The sequence below is a fragment of the Pelophylax lessonae genome, assembly GCF_965119305.1.
Source record: "Pelophylax lessonae genome assembly, chromosome: 3".
Taxonomy (NCBI): Eukaryota; Metazoa; Chordata; class Amphibia; order Anura; family Ranidae; genus Pelophylax; species Pelophylax lessonae.
The window spans coordinates 185,245,968-185,267,782 of record NC_138770.1 but is presented as its reverse complement, the minus strand read 5'-3'; positions in this window follow the sequence as shown (position 1 = coordinate 185,267,782).

Here is a 21,815-nt window from a genome sequence, read left to right as displayed (position 1 = left end):
AGACCCCAAAGCGGGGAGAGAAGTACAGATTTGATTCTGCACTAGGTTTAACAACAAAGCCCCTATGATACAGAAGGTCCTTAAAAGGAATTGGAAAATCCTTCAACAGGACCCAGTCCTGAAGGACCATCTACCCTCGAACCCGAACCTAATCTTCAGAAAACCTAGGGACCTCAGAAGCATGGTGGCCCCTAGCAGAGTCAGAAGGAACAAGAAAAATGGTCTTAATGGCACCTGGGGTTCTCTTTTTGACCATAAGGGGAGCTACAGATGCGGGGTTAACAATTGTGGCACGTGTGCTTTCATGTGCCACAGGAAAAAAGAAGTCACGGCCGTTGATGGCAAGACCTATAAAATCAACCAATTCATCAATTGTGGCACCACTCATGTGGTATATGGCATCCTGTGCCCTTGTGGCCTTTTATATGTAGGTCGTACCACTAGACCGTTGAGGGTCAGGATTAGTGAACACAAAAGTGGTATAACCCTCCGGAAAGACAAGTACTCTGTCCCTCGACATTTCCTGGATGCACACAACAGCAGCACTGAGGGCCTAAGGATCTTTGGCATCGAGGCCATCAACAAGGATCTGGATGGTGGCCTCAAATACCAAAGGCTCTGTACCAGGGAGGCTTATTGGATCTTCACCTTGGGGTCGCTTGCCCCAAAGGGCTTAAATGAGGAAATCGAGCTTCACATGGTTATGTGAATTTCTCACATCTCCTTGTGGAGCGTTTCTTCTGTGCTTGGGGGTTTGTTACCCCTTCCAGTTTCCCCTCTGTAGTCGAGCTCTTGGAACTTTTTGCTCATGGACTAGCTGCATGGTCGTGTGCCTTGTATTATCGCACACGGACATTACCTATTATGGCCAGCTTAGGGTTAGTCTCCCTTAGGGTCCCGGGGTGGTCATGGACCAGTGGATATATTCCTGTGGCCATACATGTCTATACCAGAATTTCTGGTGTGTAGTATGCTCTTCCTGCAGCCCTTGGTCTTTTGCTTTTGTTTTTGGTTTACATGCATGTTTTCTCCCCCTCCTTTTTTGCATTAACATACACATAATTTTTGCAATGGGATAGCCTTTACTCCCATTTCTTTGTTGTATGTGACCTTTGGTGAAATACATCTCCCCAGTGACTATGCGCAATGCACAAACATGAATAGGCACATAGTATGCGGTCACACATGTTCCCCTTGAATGGCCCGTTCTAGGTTTCAATTACGCCTGACCATTAGTAACTAACGGTTGTATAGTGGCCATAGGCAACATTATTTTAATTTTACATCTCTCTGTATATACATATATATATTTATTGTTTTACTATTAACCACTTGCCTACCGGGCACTTTCACCACCTTCCTGCCCAGGCCAATTTTCAGCTTTCAGCGCTCTCAGGCTTTGAATGACAATTGCGCGGTCATGCTACACTGTATCCATATGAAATTTTTATCATTTTTTTCACACAAATAGAGCTTTCTTTTGGTGGTATTTAATCACCTCTGGGTTTTTTATTTCTTACAAAAGAAAAAAGACAACATTTTGAAAAAAAAAAAAAGTTTTTCTTATTTTCTGCGAGTAAATTTTGAAAATAAATACATTTTTCTCCTTCACTGATGTGCGCTGATGAGGCGGCACTGATGGGCACTGATAGGCTGCACTGATGGGCACTGATGAGGTGGCACTTATGGGCACTGATGAGGTGGCACTGATGAGGAGATACTAATATGCCGCACTGATGAGCACTGATAGGCGGCACTGATAAGCACTGATAGGTGGCACTGCTGGGCACTGAGAGGCGGCACTGATGGACCCTGAGAGGCGGCACTGATGGACACTGACGGGTGGCACTGATGAGCACTGATGGGTGGCACTGATGAGCACTGATAGGTGGCACCATCAGTGCCCACACTCAGTGCCCATAGTGCTGCTAGTCAGTGCCCATCAGTGCCTAGATGAGCAGGCACTGATGGGCACTGACTGGCAGCACTATGGGCACTGATTGGGGGCACTGATGGCGGACACTTATTGTATTTTATTTACCTTTTTTGTAATCAGGGCACTGGTGATCAGTGCCCTGATTACATGTCTCTGTGTCCCTTAATCGCTGTTCAGCTCTGCTCTTCCTCACACGCAGTCTCTGTGTGAGGAAGGAGAGCTGGCGATGAGAGATGATCTCATATGTTTACATATGAGATCATCTCTCATTGCATGGTCCGATCACGTGGTAAATGGCCGCTGTGATTGGCCATTTACCACGACCTGTGATTGGCCACGGCCGACACAGATTTTCCCCGATGCGCGCGTGTGGGAGTCTGTTACTGGGAGGCCGTATAAAGACGGCCTCCCGGAAATTAGAGCCCGCGCTGTAGCTGTACTTCGGCTATAGCGCGGGCGGCAACAAGTTAATATTGTGCTTCAATTGCCAGCAGATATTTGTGTCATTTGTTCTTTCTCCGAGTCCCTCAGTTTGGACTGCATAGGTGGGTGTGTGTGGTTTTTGTCCCTTTTCATTACATCTCTCTCCCCCTCCCTTTTTCTTTTTTATGGGTTACTGGGGTCTTAATGTGTTAGGTAATTAGATGTTCTCCCGGTGAGCACGGTCCTGCAGTCCAGGGAGGTGAGAGGGCTTGAGCAGCTGCATGCGCCGTTGTCTACACCAGTGGTCCTCAACCCTGGCCTACAGGGCCCACTAACAGGCCAGATTTTAGGTATTACCTAAATTACCTAGATGCAGACTAGAGTACTGCAATCACTGAGCAGCAAATTATATCACCTGGGATGTATTTCAGTTACAGTATCTGGCCTGTAAATCTGGCCTGTTAGTGGGCCCTGTAGGCCTGGGTTGAGGACCACTGGTCTACACAACCGGCTCACAGTGTCAGCTGGCCGAGAGGCTTTTTTCACTGCGCAGGGACCCGTATCGGTCGTGAGCGGAAGTGACGTAGGATGCGGTCGAACGCATCCACTCGCACTTCCGGTTTACGGCTTCCGGGTATGGATCGGCATGCGTTCCAAGAGACTGCACAGCCGTCACAGCAGAAACAAGCTTTTTCCTTTCCAGCTCCCTCTTCACCCCCATTCTCTGGAGCAAGCTCTGCACCCCATAAAGAGCACCATCAAATGGGTCCCATACATATATTTATCAGTACCAAAACACCCAGCCTGATGCAAAAGGATTCTGAATATAGATGTCATACCCATTTTAATTATGGACAGCATGTACCACACAGTGTTCAAGGTCAGTGGTTACCTTACATTGGCATGGTTACACCAGCTTATGCTCATGTTTTACATGTTTTATGTTTTATAAGAATATGTTTTGGATTTTGCACCTGAACTTTTATGTTTTTGTGTATATTTATATACATTTATATTTACAAATTTGTACTATTCTTCTGGTTTCTAAAACTAAGTGTTTCAAAAAGCTGCTCTTTTCATATGTCTGCGGACACAGTCTGGTCTGGCTTTGGGAGGTGGGTGTCTGACTCTGGCTTAGGTGGGCGTAGCTCCCAACTTTTTTGCCATCTGACCCCTCCCCCCTTGGTTGGGGTGGAACAGGAAGAGGTGTGGCCAGCTCCCTTTTAATCCCTGGCCTTTCCAGAGTGTGGTCCAGCAGCAACTTTCTTTTTGGCTCTGAGGAAGGGGGTTTGTCCCTGAAACGCGTCAGCCTAGACACAGCAGCCCCATGTGGCACACTGTACACCATTCAGCACAGTGCGGTTCCTTGGCTACCTTGGAGACTTTATGTGTATTATATTGATGTGTGTCCATCCATACCTGCTTTGTGAGTATAATGTATACGTTTTAATATTTTTAATACATTTTTAGTGGTAATGCACTAAGTCGGTGTGCCCCTTTTCTTTTTGTTGTTGATCCAAAGATTTCAAAGCAGACTGGGGCATCAAGATGTGCTGTTTAAGCTTGGGCAACATTGGGGACTGTATAAGAGGTGGTCGGCCAAGGAAATGTAACGCAGCAGATAAAAGATTTTGGGGCCATTCACATGCCTCCCTGATGGTATGGCATGATGGATAAGTATCTGCCTGTATTTCTCAGCATTGAGGACACCATTGATCGGGCAACATTGAGGACCTTAGATACAGTCACATCATGCTTACTTGCCTTCAACATCAGAAGATGTCCAGCAGTGCCATCAGCACAGAACTGGTGGAAATCAGTGAGACCCGGGTACACTGATATAATGTCCAGAGAAGTCTGGCCAGACGTGGTCTTCATGGAAGAACTGCAGCCAAAAAGCCATACATCCTATGTGAAAACAAGGCTAAGCAATTTAACTATGCATGAAAACATAGGAACTGGAGTGCAGACAAAATGGCAGCCGGTGCTCTGGACTGATGAGTCAAAATTTGAAATATTTGGGTATAGCAGGAGGCAGTTTGTGGCCTGAAGGGCTGGAGAGCAGTACAATAATAAGTGAAGCGTGGTGGAGGTTCCTTGCAAGTTTAGGGCTGCGTTTCTGAAAAAAGAGTTGGCGATTTGGTCAGGATCAATGGTGTCCTCAATGCTAAGAAATACAGGCAGATACTTATCCATCCTATCCTATACTATCAGGCAGATGTGTATTTGGCCCCATATTTATTCTGCAGCAGGACAATGACCCCAAACATACAGCCAATGCAATTAACAACTATCTTTAGCGTAAAAAAGAACAGAGTCCTGGAAGTGGTGGTTTTTCCCCCATGTAGCCCTGATATCAACATCATTTGAGTCTGCCTGGGATTATATGAAGAGACAGAAGGATTTGAGGCAGCCTACATCAACAGAAGACCTGTGGTTAGTCCTCCAGAAGTTTGGAACACCCTACCTGCCGATTTCTTTCAAAAACTGTTTATAAGTGTTCCTAGAAGAATTGATGCTGTTTTAAAGGCAAAGGGTGGTCGCACCAATTATTGCTTTGATTTGGATTTCTCTTCTGTTTATTTAATTTCGATTTTGTTACTTGATAAAAAATAAACCACTGAGGCCCCGTTCACACTGGGGCGATCCGACTTCCCCAGGCGACCACACAGGTCGCGGCGCGCTGCTCGCACCGCGACCTCGGAGCGGCTGGCACGGACTTCATAACATTGAAGTCTATGCAGGTCGCTCCGCGTCGCCCCAAAGAAGCTCCGGACCCTTTTTCTAAGTCGGAGCGACTTGTATCGCTCCTATTAGAACGGGTCCATAGCTTCTGTATGGCAGGCGACCTACGGCGACCTGTCAGGCGACCAGGTCGCCTGACAGGTCGCCCCAGTGTGAACGGGGGCTAACACTTCTATTTCTGAAAGCATTCTTAATTTACAGCATTTTTTCCCTCCTGCCTAAATCTTTTGCACAATAATGAATTTTAATACTGTTCTCCCACCCCATCCCTTTCAAGAGACTTTATTTTCCTGTTCCCAGGACATTGGGAATGCGCCATTATTTTTGATAACGTGCACTGCCATGCATGGTATTGTGCTACTGTGCATTGTGATGTGCTGCAATGCAGGTGCCAAATGAATGGCACCAAAATGTACTAACGCGCCTAACAGGCATGTTACTTCAGTGCAATGCACCAAGCTGAAGAGTGGTGTATGGAACCTGACTAACCAGAGGCTTGCATAATTAGGGTTTCCTGGGGTATACAACATTGTTGTGCACTGAGAGTCAATGACTGGTCTATGTAATTGCAGGTATTGGAACAGGAAGTCACAGCGTGTTTGCAAAGGTGAATCACAGGTAAACCACATAATATCTGAAAAAAAGTGTACTTCCAGAAAAATATCCTTTGTAAGACAGATTTTTCCTCACTTGAGACAATGCTTTCATCAGCAACTAATGAAAGTGGTGGATGAATATGCTTTCTCTTTAGGCCACAGAGTAATTCAAGGGAAATTAAAATAAAAATTGTTTCATTTCTTCTCTAATACATGCACCCGATGTCAGCACTGTATCAGCTACATACAGTATACTGTGTACAGTAGGAATGTGTTCCAGCACTGGTATGGGGACTTTCCATCTTGGTCCCAGAACAAAATTGAGTCGGGCTGAGCGCTGGTTAACCCTTCCTTTTATTTTTATGAATGAATACACAGCTTCCTCTGAATAGCTGAGGTGGGGATCATAACATCATCCGCCCAGCTCTCCACTTCAGCCAATAATGCATGTTGATAAATTTAATAATTTATAAACATACAAGGCTTCCTGCGAATGGCTAAGCAGCACTCAGTCCGACTTGATTTTGTTCTAGGAATTGGGCAGCAAGTCCCCGTACAGCTGCTGGAACACCACGCTATATACTGTAGATAGCTGACAGTCAGCACATGTATTAATAGTAGAAGTAATCAGTTTCTTTGCACAAGCTTGGTCTAAATGAGCTATTTAAAGTTACATGAAACATGAGTTAGACTTTTAACGTCAGAGCTGAGATGCTTAAAATCACTGGGAGTTTCCAGGGCCATGCAACTCATCCCAGGTTCACATGCAGGCCTCAAGGGATCTCTGAGTAGGGTTGTTAAAGTGTAATTCCAGGCTATGCCTAACTAAGCTTATACCTGCTCCCACCCCATTCTAAATCCTATTCTAACTAGTGATCGACCGATATCGGTTTTTCGTTGCCGATACCGATATTTTGGCCAATGCATATCGGTATCGGCCGATATGCGCCGATATTTTGCACATTTAAAGTTTTGCAAAATAAACACAAATTTCAACACAAGTCTGTTACTGAACATGTTAATGTTTATTTATTAACCTTTTTTATCATTAAGAAAAAATGAGAATCCCAACACCTAGTACCCAGTGCTAGTGGCCATCATCCCTTATCAATGTATACAAAGAAAATTCCCCAATGGTGTGGGACTATGAAATGACACTAGACACTGTATGTCATAATAAAAGTTTAAATTTTATTGAGAATCAAAACACAAACGATTATGCAAACAAAAAGAATAAGAACATCAATTATCATTAAGGGCTTGTTCTTCACACCTTAACTGCATGAAAACTGATAGGAAAACTGCACTTGCAGGGACATCAGAAATTCACATCATCTGATTGTGAATGATGCAAAACTGCTAGAAAAAAAGCTAGACAAACAGCTAGAAAGTGAATTGGAGTCAGTGGACTACAACTGCAGTAGTTCACTGCACTCACTGCAATGATTTAAAATCACTTCCCAGTGCCAGTGATGAAAAACTGGGTTCACAAGTGTTGCTGTGTCCACCACCAATAGATGAAATTCAAACTCACCAGAGCCAGGTACTGTCTAAATTATAGGACAGCTCTAAGGTGTTTGTTAACAAGCCTCCTGATCTATGGACATCTAGATATTCAGCGACATCCGGATCCAGGAACACTCTCCAAAAGGTTTATCCGCTCAGCACATCACATGAGATTTTAAGATAAAAAAAAAGAAGAGGTTCATAGTGTAGTATAAAGTGATGTTAAAATTTAATAAAAAATGTTTGTAACACTGACATCAATACAGTGTACATAAAAGTCTAAAACCAGACGTAAAGGCAAACATCATTCATCATATCCTCAGAACCAACATCCTCCTGCCCATAAGGGTCAACAATTTAATTACTCTAATCCAGTCACACCTGTTTACAATAGGTTTGAATCTCTGGGGGAAGATATTGAAGAAGCCATTGGTGGTAGATATATGGATAGACATCCACAACCGTTTAGAGGCAACGGAAGAGGGCGACACCCTAGATCCCGTGGTTACTACAGAGGCAATCCACGTGGCCAATATAGACCTCCCAGAGGCCATTACGGATATAATAAACCACAGAGATCTCAAAATAAAGCTGAGTATTATCCAGATAGGGAATGGAGGGAATATGGTCAATATCCCCACCAGGATGAGAACCAAACCTTTTCCAACTCGCAACCTTATCCCATTCCGCAGCGTTCCAGCCAATCTCAACATGATCGTTTTTTTTTTAGGATTGGAACACAATCGAAAAAGAAGTATAGAAATAAGAAAGGTAGGAGAGGAGGACGCAGAACTAATAGAAAACAAAAAAAGATGAAAGTAACACCTTCTTTGGGAATATTTAACTTGAGTTCCACACAGCTTATGGTAGCAGAAGAGTCTGTGTTAAATAAAGGCTTGAAGTATGCCCCTAAGGTAGGTCTTAACAAATTTCAAAAGCTGGTAGATATTCAGAAATTCGTTAGACAAATCAATCTGAAAAAATATTTTATTCAAAATCCCATAATCAGAAATTACCAAGAGTCCAATTTTCAACACACCACATTAAGAAATGCATCTCTTATGAATCCACCCAATAATAATAATCACCACATTAATGTGTTTTAAGGATTTTGTAACTCAAGATTTGGAAGAATTACAAATTAAACAATGTAAAAATTAGAGAGAAGATCATATAGGTGTCAAAAAGTTATTACGCAGGCATGACTTAGACATTCGTCCTGCAGAAAAGGAGGAGGAATTGTCCTCATGGACAAAGTACATTATATAAACGAATTACAAAACATGCTTGATGACACAGTCAGGTACACCAGATTGCCTAGGGATCCCACTGTAAAATGCAAACAACTTTTGACTAGACTAGTAAAAGAAGGTTATGACACGGGCATATTGAATAAAAAAGAAAAAGAGTATTTAATTCCGAAGGCACCTATAATCCCATCATATATTTTCTCCCAAAAATTCAGTTGACCCACCAGGGAGACCTATAATTAGCAGGCTCAATTTGCTCACTTCAAGAGTGGGAGAATATATTGATTCATTTCTCCAACCATTGGTCACTCAAACGCAGGCATACCTCAAGGACACCGAACAAGTACTCTTTGAATTATTAAAAATAGGAATGGATGATGATACATTTTTGGTGACAGCAGACATAGCGTCACCATTGCACATAAAGATGGTTTTACAGCTGTAAAATACTTTTTAAATGACAGCTCCATCCCTCTTGCACAACAGAACTTTATCTTGGATCTTTTACATACAGTAAAGAGGAAATCAACTTCTTAGATCTCAATCTTAGAATTCAGGAAGGAAAAATAGTGACCTCATCTTTCTTCATATCCACTGACAGAAATAGATACATTCCATTAAATAGCTGTCATCATCCATAAACAATATACCCAAAGCACAATTCCTTCACATGAAACGCAATTGTCAAAATTTGGATGATTATTAGAATCAATGCACCAATCTTAAAAAAAGATTTGTCGAGAAGGGTTACTGTGATATAAAATTAGACGGGATCATAGAAGAAGTTTCTTAAGTCAATAGAGACTCTTTATTAGAGAATAATCTCCGAACACGTAATAAACCTTTTTGTCCATTCATTACCAACTTCTCCACCCAGCATTACCACATTAAGAGAATTTTTCAAAAAAGGTGGAATATTTTATTAGTGGATCCAATTCTCAAAACACATCTACCAGCAAAACCAGAAGTTATTTTCAGAAGAGCTCGGAATCTAAGAGATAGAATAGCTCCCAACATTGTCAATCCTCCTCCCAAATTATCCTTTTTCCAGGAAATAAATGTTTTTTTTACGTGTAATAAATGCGTCATTTGCACCACCACCCCTGGCAGGAAGAGACGGATCAACAACTTTACCTCAGCTGTCACTAACAAAACATATACTATAGACCAATTCATATCATGTATATCATTATCTACACATGTAGTTTATGTTTTACAGTGTTTTTGCAATAAACAATACGTTGGCAGAACTACACGTAGACTCAGAGATAGACTTTGTGAACATGTCTATAACATCAAGAAAGGTTTTAAACTACCTGCCAGTGTCATTTTTACAGTAACAGTGCATATGTATAGCACTGATTACTGTAGTAATGTCACTGGTACCCCCACAAGTGTCAAAGATGTCAGCCAAGGGTACAATCTGTCCGCCGCAATGTCGCAGTCCCGCAAAAAAAATTGCAGATCGCCGCCATTACTCGTTAAAAAAAAAAACAATAAAAATGACATAAATCTTTCCCGTAGTTAGTAAACGTAATAACTTTTGCGCAAACCAATCAAAATATGTTTATTGCAATTTTTTTCACCAAACATATGTAGCAGAAAACAAATTGGCCTAAAATGTTAAAAAATTTTGATTTTTACTTTTTTTTGGGGGAATTTCATATAAAAAAATGTGAAAAATATTGTTATTTTTTCAAAATTGTCGCTATTCTTTTGTTTATAGCGCAAAAAATAAAAATCGCACAGGTGATCAAATACCACCAAAAGAAAGTTCTGTTTGTGGGGAAAAAAAGGCCGTCAATTTCATTTGGGTACAGTGTCGCACGACCGCGCAATTGTCCGTTAAAGTCACGCAGTGCTGAATACGCAAAATAGGGCCTGGTCTTTGATCAGCCAAATCCTCTGGGGCTTAAGTGGTAAGAGTTTCTCACCTTTGGGACTCAATATAGACTGGGATGTCAATTGTTTTATTGATTCACTTTAGCCTTTATCATTTTTACCACCACATAATGTTCATGTGAACACTCCTCAGTACCTCTGTTTTTTCACATTTTCACTTCTTATATTCCATCACCCTTTTATTTAGAGATTTTTTTCTATATTTATAAATTGTACAATAGTATCATTTTTTGGCACGGATCTCTTGCCACATTCATTAATCACGAGTCAATTCCCTATTGTGAATATATTACTCAGTACATGATTTACTTTATATTTTTTATATTTTATACATTTAGTAATACCTAATCACATTATACCTGATTTGGGCTTTTTTATCTATAGAGGAAATATATATTGATATATATATTTTTTATATATACATTTATTTATATACACTGATACAATCTTTTATTGATTTAAATATTTAACATACTGTATTTTCTGGCGTATAAGACTACTTTTGAACCTCAAAAAATTCCCCCAAAAATCGGAGGTCGTCTTATACGCCGAGTATAATATCTCCAAGGTAACCTAAGTATAAGTATTACCGGTAGATGTAATCTCTCAAGACGCTGGCTGTGTGGGAATCCTGTACCGGTATACCGTATTAACCGTAGCTTCGGCTACATACAGTATACCGCGCTGGCAGAGTAACATCAGCCTGCCTCTCTTGGCAGAGTCAGAGAGGCAGGCTGATGTTACTCCGCCAATCCGAGCAGGCTTTGCATTCAATAATAGAATACATCGCTCACTGTGATTGGCTCAGCGCGGTATACTGTATGTAGCTGAAGCTACGGTACATACGGTATACCGGTAAAGGATTCCCACACAGCCAGTGTCTTGAGATTACATCTACTGGTAATACTTAGGGTACCTTGGAGATATTATGAGAGATCACATGTATTACAGTACTAGGGTACCTTGGAGATCTATGAGAAATCTGATGTTTTTCAATGGTGTTGCTTTGCTTCGGAAGGGGGGTAGTCTTATACGGCAAGTATAGCCCAAAACCTATGTTTTAACTTGAAAATTAGGAGGGTCGTCTTATACGCCCAGTCGTCTTATACGCCGGAAAATACGGGTATATTGACTTCATGATGTCACTTCTCTTGTTGCCCATATATACATATTCGTGTTTTTCACATTGGATATGAGGGTCTAGGCTCGCTCTTTGAGGGTTTTTTAAACCCCTGCCGATAAGCCGATATGTATTCGAGGTAGAAGTCGCCATTTTTTGTAATTGAACCCTCTTATCTGTTTTTGCTTCAATAGATAAGGTGCTTGAGGCTTGTTTTTTTATCAATTTTATAAATTTTTGCCGGTATAATAGAGATTCTAAACTGATCATGCAGAGCGCTGGGCGGAAGTATAGTAACGCCATCTTCTATAAGATGTAGGGCGGAAGTGCGGCATTGCCATCTTACTGTCTGGCCGGGAGGACTAGCATTAGCATTCTGTTCAGGTGTAACGTTAAAAAACCCTACCCCGTGAAAATTCCCTACCCTCATCACTTCCGGTGCACGTATGTCATGCATCAGCTGAGCCGCTTCCCAGGGCGCATGCTCAGGCAGTAAATGATCGGCTCACACCGGAAGTTACGAGGGTAGGGAATTTTCACGGGGTAGGGTTTTTTAACGTTACATCGGCTTCCCATGAAATAACCCTGTGCTTAAAGCGTTGGGTTAGCAAATTATGTCGGCTTCCCGTGAAAATACCCTACCCTCGTTCCCCCGCGGGTCGAGGAAAATGTAAAAGTGTCTCCTAATGGAGGAAAAATTAAAATATATATATATATTTTTTTTTTATCATTCCATTTCGATTAATACATATAAATTTTCTTCCATTAGGAGGCACTTTTAAATTTTTCTGGACCCGCCGGGGAATGAGGGTAGGGTATTTTGACGGGAAGCCGCCGCTGGGAACGAGGGTAGGGTTTTTTCACGGAAGCCGAGATCATTTACTGTGCGCGCGTGCGCACTGGGAAGCGGCTCAGCTGATGACTGACGTACCCTAACCTGAAGTGACGAGGGTAGGGAATTTTCATGGGTAGGGTTTTTTAACGGAACACCGGCGCTCCTCTTCTTATTCATCGGCGCTCCATTCTTATTCATCGAGAGCGGATGTGATGTCACAGTGTTTGCTCTGCTTGATGTGAGGGACCGGAAATGACGTTCCGTTGTTATGGGTGGCTGGCTTGCTGGAACACTTTGGTGGGTGGCTGGCTTGGTGTCACCCTGTTGTGGGTGGCTGGCTTGGTGTCATCCAGTTGTGGGTGGCTAGCTTGGTGTCAACCTGTTGTGAGTGGCTGGCTTGGTGAAACACTGTGGTGGGTGGCTGGCTTGGTGTCACCCTGTTTTGGGTGGCTGGCTTGCTGGAACACTGTGGTGGTGGCTGTCTTGGTGTCACCCTGTTGTGTGTGGCTGGCTTGCTGGAACGCTGTGTTGGGTGGGTGGCTGGCTGGCTTGGTGTCACCCTGTTGTGGGTTGCTGGAACACTGTGGTTTGTGGCTGGCTTGGTGTCACCCTGTTGTGGGTGGCTGGCTTGGTGTCACCCTGTTGTGGGTAGCTGGCTTGCTGGAACACTGTGGTGGGTCGATGGCTTGGTGTCACCCTGTTATGGCTTGGTGTCACCCTGTTGTGGGTGGCAGGCTTGGTGTCACCCTGTTGTGGGTAGCTGGCTTGCTGGAACACTGTGGTGGGTGGATGGCTTGGTGTCACCCTGTTATGGGTGGCTGGCTTGCTGGAACACTGTGGTAGGTGACTGGCTGGCTTGGTGTCACCCTGTTGTGGGTGGCTGGCTTGCTGGAACACTGTGGTGGGTGGCTGGCTTGGTGTCACCCTGTTGTGGGTGGCTGGCTTGGTGTCACCCTGTTGTGGGTAGCTGGCTTGCTGGAACACTGTGGTGGGTGGATGGGTTGGTGTCACCCTGTTATGGGTGGCTGGCTTGCTGGAACACTGTGGTGAGTGGCTGGCTGGCTTGGTGTCACCCTGTTGTGGGTGGCTGGCTTGGTGTCACCCTGTGGTGGGTGGCTGGCTTGCTGGAACACTGTGGTGGGTGGCTGGCTTGGTGTCACCCTGTTGTGGGTGGCTGCCTTAGTGTCACCCTGTTGTGGGTGGCTGGCTGGCTGGGACACTGTAAGTGGGTGGGATAACAACGGAGTGGGTGGGATTTTCTGACCAATCAGTGGCTAGTAGTGACTGCATGCAAAGGATTGTGGGATATGGTACCTCTTGGAACCACAATCGAGGTGGTACTGTTTTTGAGAGCCGTACCGTTCGGTTCCATGCAGTGAAAAAGCGCCGCCGTACCGTACCGTACCGAACCGTTCCTACACCATACCATGCGGTACCAGCAGTGGAAAAGCACAAAAGCGAGCCGAACTGTTCGGTTCCATGCAGTGGAAAAGCGCCATTAGACATTAACTTCACCTGCTCTTCTCAAACCCTCTACGCTGTCACCTATATCCCAAACTTTTGTAAACTAAAAATCCTCCTCTCCAGCTGCTCCCACCACCACTCTTGGATAGGGAGGATCAATGCTACTAAAATGTCATTACTGCCGAAGCTGCAATCTTTTTTCCGCACTATCACAGCCCCCATCCCATCATACGCGCTGAAATCTTTTAAAAAATCACGTATCTCTTTTTATATGATCCAAGAAAAAACCTCAGATCTTCCGACATACAATATTTACACTTTTTAAGATAGGGTGGTCCTGGAGTCCCTAATTTCAGTAAATATTTTGCAGCTGCATAAATTGCCCCCTTGACCTCCCTGTATGCTTCCTGACAGGTTTCCTTGTGTGTAGATCTGGAGGTATACTGTTGCTCACCAGTTGCTGCTTGCTCACTTCCTTAGCTTCCACCTAATTCTCGACCCGCTTCTATGAGCTCGCTTATGAGGCATACCCTTGCTATTTTGGATTCTACCAAATACTTTAGTAATTTGCTCTCGCCACACTTACCCTTCTCACCCCTTCTGGGTAACCCGATGTTTACTCCGGGACTGGAGTCCCCTGGAGCATTCCATTGGTGGCACCTTCATAAAAATGTTTGCGCACATTCCTTTATCAATGGCTGCAGCATCTATAGTTGGGCAGAAGTTAGGGAAAAATATCATGCCCCATCCTCTGAATTATTTTGATTTCTACAAATAAAACTTTGGCTCTCCACCATATTCCCTAAGGAAGCCCTTACGAGTTAACTATCTCTATTCGAACATATACGCCACCATACGGTAAAATCCGAATCCCCAGCCACATGCTGGGGATTTGGATTTTTAACGGTGCTGCAGCAGTGTATTTTTTAATAGACTCCCAGCCGCTTTACCGTCTGGGATGTGGAAGTGGCTGTTAAGCCGCTGATCATTTCCACAATGTGCCGCCCTCCCCTGCGAGAGCCTCCTGCCATGTTTACCAAGCTCAGCTAGCCCAGTGCGGTCATGGGGGGGGCCCTGGGAAGGCTGTCGGGAGCTCCACTGACATCCATCTGTTGAGCTTCCCTTCTGAGCAAAGACCAGGAAGTGACGTGTATGACTTCACTTCGTGGACCAGCGCTGCCATGCTACAGGAGCTGTGCTCAGGAAAGCAGCTGATGGAATACTATCTGTACAGAGGACACATCCAGGATATAATAGTACCTGTCACCTACTGTATATGATATTGGCTATTGGTCCCCTATGTGATACCAATAAAAGTTATGTAAAAATAAAGAATAAAAATAGTAAAAATATAACATATAAAAAAGTTTTAAACATTTAAAGAGACACACAAAAATGTTTTTTAGAGCCCCGCCAAAAACACACGCCTATACAAAAATCATAATGCATGTGTTTTGGCGACTGTGATTACCCTACACATGTTATGTATCCCCACACATACCGGCGTGAGAGCAATAATTCTAGCAACAGAACTCCTGCATAACACTAAATTGATGACCTGTAGGTGCTTTTAAAGTGTTGCCTATGAAAAAATATATGATACTGAAGTGTTTTGCTGTTTTATGGGCAAACACATGTAAGGCCCCTACAGGTCGTCAGTTTAGTGTTATGCAGGAGTTATTATAATTATTTAAATAATTTAGAATTTTGATTTTTTGGGGTTGTGGGGGTCTAGGGCCTAGGGCCCAAAATAGTCTAGCACCGGCCCTGCATATGTGTGAGACTTTTTCTCAGCCTGGCCACATAAAGGGGCCCAAAAGCCAAGGAGCACCTCCAGTCACTCTAGTGGGATTAATTACCCATCTATGTTTTGAGGCCCTGGAGCAACAGGACAGTGGAAATACCCACAAAATCACCACATTTTGAAAAGCAAGCACTCCTAGGGTATTTTTTAAGCATAGTGATGCAGAAAGTAAATGAAAACAAATTGTTTTACACTAAGTTGTCAGTTTATTAAGATATTTATTAAACACAGCTTGTGCATACTTAGAATTACACCCCAAAACACATTCTACTACTCATTCTAGGTATGAAGATACCACATGTGTGAGACTTTTGCACTGTCCGGACTGATTATATACTGACATTGGATCTTGTAGATCACACTAATCAACCAATTGTATCAAACCCAATGTACTGTAATGGTCACCTGTATATGAGTGGTCGGGGAATATAGCTTAGTGTAGCATCACCTATAGCAGGTCCCGGTTTTTAAAAGGCCAAGTGAGCCTAGCCTCTTCGTACATTGCTGCCCCTAGGAATATCATGTCCACTGACCAGGAAGTACAGGAGGCTGAAGAAAAGAAGAAAATAGACCCTGTGGTTCTAGGAGTTCAGTTGTCCGCAGGGGATGGCTGGGGCTGGTGTTTCACAGGAACATAGTCAATCAGATGTGCAGATGGGCCAGCTCTGCCTGCAAGAAGGGACATGAACAGCAAACAGGCAAAGGATCAGTCCAAGCAACAGGCAGATATACAGGTCAGGGTCAGTACAGGCAGCAGGCACAGGCAACACTGCACTGGTGTGGCGGTGATCAAGAATGCTGCTGCTAGCTGCACTCATCTGGGGGCACTGGGGACTAGTATGGCAGCAATATGGAACACTGCTGCTGGCTTACATTGGCCTGGTGACACTGGAACTAGTGTGGCAGTGATTAGGAACACTGGAACTGGTGTGGCAGTGATTAGAGGGAACATGACTGGTGTGGTGGTGGTCAGGGAAAAAAACTGTAACTGGTGTGCCAGTGATTAAGGACAATATGAGTGGTGTGGCAGTGTTTTGGAACAAAATGACTGGTATGGTGGTGATCAGGAACACTGGGACTGGTATGGTGGTGATCAGGGGCAATAAAACTAGTGTGATCAGGGACATTGTGATTGGTGTGGCAATAATTAGCAACACTGTGATTGGGTGGAAGTAATTGGGGACACTGACTGGTCCGGCAGTGATTAGGGACACTGACTGGCGGCACTGGTCTAGAGACATTGTACTGCTGTGGTGCTAATCAGAGATTATGGCTGGTGGCACTGACATACTGTGACATCAGAACAGCCAACCATTGTACATGATCGCCGCCACAATGGAACAATGTCACTATTGTGACACGGCTTGAACCCGGAACATAGTGTGGTATGCTGTATGTAGCCACAGCTACATACAGTTTATACCGCACATCCAGCAGCCTCACATGGTAGTGAGGGACATAGTTCATTTGGGCCAAGCTTGGCCCAAACAAACTATGTAAAGTATATCAAAAGATAGAGTTCAGCTTAAAGCCCTCACATTACCCCAAACATCAGCATGTGGCATTTAAAACCATAAGTAGGTCACCTTCAATGTTGTCAGTGTCTTTTCCAGTCCAGAAAGACCTTTACATTGGTATATATTCAACAATAGCTACCTTTCTATTTAAAACAGTATTAAACCCAAAAACAGAAATGTACTATTTTGCAGATTACCAATCATTAGATGTGGTGGCTATATTGGTTTCTTTTTTAGGCCTTTTCTCTTCTGTTTTCACCTGATGATCTGCCCAGCAACTCAACTCCTGTATTAGAGTGCCCCTGCTCTGGATGAATGAGAACAGGGGGCACAGCAGCTTTGTCAGTCTGGGGGGGGGGTGTTAGATGTACTAGCAGATTTAAATTTGTAGGAGAGCATGTTCTTCTGAAAAACAACAGATTTACTGACCATATCACCCGATTGAGTTTCCAGCAAAGCTTAAAAACTGACCACGGTGTGCTCCCCTGCTTAATGTGGTCAATTTTTAATAAGAAAATAGAGGGACTAGCAGGAACACCAGGGATTCGCAAAAAAGGAAGCAATACAAAGAGAACAGGATACTTTATCATACAAGTACATGGTACAGCAGGCACATATCAGAAATTTGACATTTTTGGGTAACAAACACTTTATGGCCCCTTTCACACTTGTGCGACCTAAAATTTGTGTGATTTTGTCACGATTGTGACTAAACTTGAAGCAATGCCTGTGTAACCTTGAGGTCTATAGACTTCAAAACGCAAAGTGCGGGGACTACTTTGAAGTTGTTGTGACTTGAAGTCGCACAGATATGAACGGTACTCATTGGAAATCATGGGGTACGACTTGTCATGCGATTTTGCAGTCCCAAGTCGCAGGACAAGTTGCACACGTGTGAAAGGGACCTTAACAGGAACCCATAAAATATAAGGTTATTGCATATTTCTTTTTTGAAAAAGCAAATGTAGTTTCCCTAAACTGCAACTCATTTCTGTTAGAATGTTAAACATAATATTTAAAAAAAGATTACATCTAATTTTGTGGTTTCCTGATGCCTTCCGCCTTCATTAAATCAAAAAAACAGTCACAGGCAGAAGATTATATATATATATATATATATATATATATATATATATATATATATATATATATATATACACACACACATATACACACTCATATACACACACACACACACACTTTTTTTGTAAAAAATTCAGTTAAATGACAACTTTATCTTAGATGCAAGTTGTCCTTTAAGGTATGCCCCCCACCCTCTGAATGCCGACCACATGGTCCAATACTTACCTTTATCCCCAATCCTGCAATTTTGACTGTGTGGCCCTGCCTTCTTGTTGCATTTCCGTTTATCATGATTGCTTTTATTGGTTTATACAGCACAAACATGTTCTATAGTACTTCAGAAAATGGGGATATGCAAGGACATTGACATTAATAGTAAACCATACAAACACACACTAAACTCGATACAGTTAAAAAGGATAGATACCAAAAGAAACAGAGATTTTGTATCTGATACTTGTGCTGAAGATTAAGGCTCAGTTCACACTGGGGGGACCTGTCAGACGACTTAGTCCCCTGACAAGTTGCACCCTATTCAGTGCAATGGAACTGTTCTAATCGAGGCGGTTCAAGTCGCTCCGACTTAGAAAAATGTTCCCAAATTGACTTCTGTTAAAGAAGACGTTTGCAAGCCGTGATGAAGTCACGCGGCATGGCTTTAACCAATTCAGCCCTGGAAGGTTTTACCCCCATTAATGACTAGCCCATTTTTTGCGATTTGGCACTGCGTTGTTTTAACTGACAATTGCGCGGTCGTGCGACACTGTACCCAAATACAATTGATGTCCTTTTTTCCCCACAAATAGAGCTTTCTTTTGGTGGTATTTGATCACCTTTGCGGTTTTTCTTTGTGGCGCTATAAACAAAAAAAGAGCATGAATTTTGAAATAACACCAATATTTTCTACTTTCTGCAATTAAACATTCCCAATAAAAAAATTGAAAAAAATCAAATTTTTTTATCAGTTTAGGCAAATTTGTATTCTGCTACATATTTTTGGTAAAAAAAAAATCCCAAAAAGTGTATAATAATTGGTTGCTCAAAAGTTATAGCGCTTACAAACTACGGGATAGATTTATGGACTTTTTAATTTTTTTATTTTTTTTATTAGTAATGGCGGCGGTCAGCGATTTTTATTGGGACTGCGATATTGCAGTGGACAAATCTGACACTTTTTGGGGACCAGTGACATTAATATAGTGATCAGTGCTAAATAATATGCACTGTTACTGTATAAATGACACTGGCAGGGAAGGGGTTAACACTGGGGGTGATGAAGGGGTTAAATGTGTTCCCTAGATGTGCTTACTAACTGTGTGGGGGACGGATTGAAGAGAGGCAGAGAGAGATCGGTGATTCAGCTTAGCTGAATCACACAAACTTTCCCTGCCTCTCTGATAGGAGAGCCGTCTTACATTGTTTACATTCCAGACGGCTCTCCTGTCAGTTTTGCCGAAGATCGCGGGAGGCTGGCGGCGATCAAGCCCACTACTCCTGCGGTCTGCCTCCCACTGTGACTTATCACAGCGCACCACCAAAACCACGTGCAGATAATCACGTAGATCTATGTGATTATACGCAGCTGAGCCGCCCTGCCGCAGTAAATCTGCGTGGGGCGGTCGGCAAGTGGTTAAAGCCAGGCGACTTTGAATCCACGGCAGTGTGAACAGAGGCTTACTGTAGATTTGAAAGAACAGGGATCAAGTGGTGTGAGCAAGATATTATGAACTTATGGTACATGGCTTTCTGAAGGGATGAGATTTGCAAGCCTGCTTATAGGCTTTAAACTAGTTCAACTTCAGGAAAATATAAAACATATCACCAAAAAATACAGTTATGTATTGATTAAAAATGATTGTATTGTATTATGTGTTTTAACTAGTGTAAGTACCTGAATATGACTTGATATTAGCCTCCTCTAAACCTCTGTCCAGCAGCTTTTAAATTGGGAGAGGGAGGGCAGAACTAGTTGTGCTGAAATGAACATAAACTGATAATGAAGGAGAGATCAGAGTGAATATAAGAATGACTTGTTACTCCACTGATGCTTCTGTCCAAACAAAAGTTGGTGGCAATAGGTGACCAGGAAGTATTTCTTAACTGTAGTAAAGGCTCAGGTGATTGTGCTGACTTTGTTGTCTGCTAAGGTTGCATATATCCCAGGAGTAAGGATGATCGAACTTTTGAAAAGTTCGGTTCGACCAGAACACCCGAATTTCCCAAAAGTTCGGTTCGGATTTCAGAACCCCATTGAAATCAATGGGACCCGAACTTCGGTAGTCAAAAAACACCATTTTTAAGCCCTAAAACCCAATAAATGCCCCTAAAAAGTGCATAGGGTTCTGGGTCATGCCCCATTAACTATTAATCACACAAAAAAAGTTCTTAAAAATTGTCATTTTTGATAAAAAAGCCAATTATTGAAAAAAAAAAAAAGAGAGAGATTTTTTGATTTTGACTTTGGATTTAGTATCTGGGGGTCTAAAAAGTGTACATGTGAAGTTTCAGCTCTGTAGCATGTCCAGAACCATGAAAAACAAAAAAGATAATTTTTCAGTAGAACAGGGATGTGGGACCCTCCTTTAACACCTATATGATCTTTTTTTCTGGTTCTGGACATGCTACAGAGCTGAAACTTCACAGGTACACCTTTTAGACCCCCCAGACACAAAATCACACAAAAAAAGTTCTTAAAAATTGTCATTTTTGATAAAAAAGCCAATTATTGAAAAATTAAAAAAAAGAAAAAGAGATTTTTTGATTTTATTAGTGTGAGGAAAGGGATATCTAGTGTAGTTAGAGTGTTCCTTTACACTTAAGTTAGCTTCAAAAATGTAGCTTCTGTAGGGAAAGTGTAAAGTGTAAGGGGACCGTAGTGTAGTGTAGGGTTAACTGGCAGTGACTGCTATGGCAGGGTGACAAAACCCTTCCATAGCAGGGTGACCGCTATAGAGAAATGATCGTTTCTCTGAATTGCTTCGGCACACCCATATGGCTTCTCACCAGCCAAGCATTTTTTATGCTGCAGGGGCTGCCACTGCCAGTGCTTTTTTGAGGACATGTTTGATGTCAGACATGACATCTGAACATGTGTATAGGGGTTATATATACACATATATGTCTGAATATATACCCCTAGACATATATAGGTGTGATAGTAGCTGAAATATATGCTTGCGCTAATGAAATCATTTACAGTAATATATTTCTGCTACTATCACACCTATATATGTCTAGGGGTATATATTCAGACATATATGTGTATATATACCCCCTATACACATGTTCAAATGTTTTGCCTGCCTCAAAAGAACCCAAAAAAATGCCAAAAAAAACGCTAGCGTCAAAAAAAAAATGCCCAGGTGTGTTTTTGCTGGCATTTTTTGGGGGGTTTTGGAGGCAGGCAAAACATCTGAACTTGTGTATAGTGGCGTATAGTGGTGTATATACACACATCCATATATTTATATACACACCTAGACATACAGTGGGTACGGAAAGTATTCAGACCCCCTTAAATTTTTCACTCTTTGTTATATTGCAGCCATTTGCTAAAATCATTTAGGTTCATTCTTCTTCCTCATGAATGTACACATAGCACCCCATACTGACAGAAAAACACAGAATTGTTGAC